The sequence below is a fragment of the Tigriopus californicus genome, chromosome 9, assembly GCF_007210705.1.
Source record: "Tigriopus californicus strain San Diego chromosome 9, Tcal_SD_v2.1, whole genome shotgun sequence".
NCBI lineage: Eukaryota > Metazoa > Arthropoda > Copepoda > Harpacticoida > Harpacticidae > Tigriopus > Tigriopus californicus.
Window position 1 is genome coordinate 10,475,042 of NC_081448.1, and position 1,012 is coordinate 10,476,053.

Sequence of the window (1,012 nt, forward strand, 5' to 3'; positions counted from 1 at the left end):
GCTGGGTGGAGGTAGTCTGACTCGATGGGTCCATACACATTCTATTAGTTAAGCCAGACTCTTTCTTGTTCCAACTCCAACAATGGAATGGTTCAGCACATTTCTAGAAAGGCGCATCCCCAGAAATGACCCAACAGTTGTACAGCATAGCACGTATTGCAATGATTTAGTTGCGCAGATATTATCTATGCCATTTGTTCTCGACGATCGGGAGAGAAACTGAGAAACTGGAGACGGTAAGGAATGGTCCACATCCGCGTATAACGTATATTGGCATAACAATGAAATGAAATGCCCCCGTCAAGAGACAAATAGGAGACCCTTCCATTAGGAATGATAAAGAAGGCTTGGAGAGCATCGCGGGCAGATATTCTGGGAAGCTAGACAAATATCCACTTCCAGACGAGAGATCCCATATCAATTCCAAAGAAAGTGGATCATAACAATTTTGTGAACGAGTAGCTCCTTCGTTGATTTACAACCCTCTTTACGAGTTTGTCATCTCCATGAACCTCAAAGTTGACACGGTAGGAATGCTGTCACAAAGACTTTGTTCGTAGGTCTTCGGTCGATTATTCATAAAAAAATGGCCTTTCCGTGTAAAAAGCCACCTCTGCATTATCATAAGTTTATGATAAGGTCAAAGCACAAGGAGCAATATCTTCTCTTACAGTGAAGAAGGTGCTCCCAAGAAAGTAATGGCATTGTCCAAATCCCACTGCTTTAGCTGTTCCTAAATATGGGAAACGAATTACAGTTTCAGTTTCTTTCGGAAGTGTGAGAAATTCGTTCTCCTATCATTCCGGTTCAAAAATTAAGATGGAGCAACTCGTTATAGGAGCTTTTCATGCAACATGATATCGGTTTTAAGTTCGATTTGATTTGGGAAAAGAAATGGAGAACTACCCCTACAATAGAACGACATTAAACTAGCGGATACACTCTCTCCTTGAAAGTTTATAATTACCTAGTACATCCAGCAAAGGTTCCATGCCCGAAATTAAAAAAATAT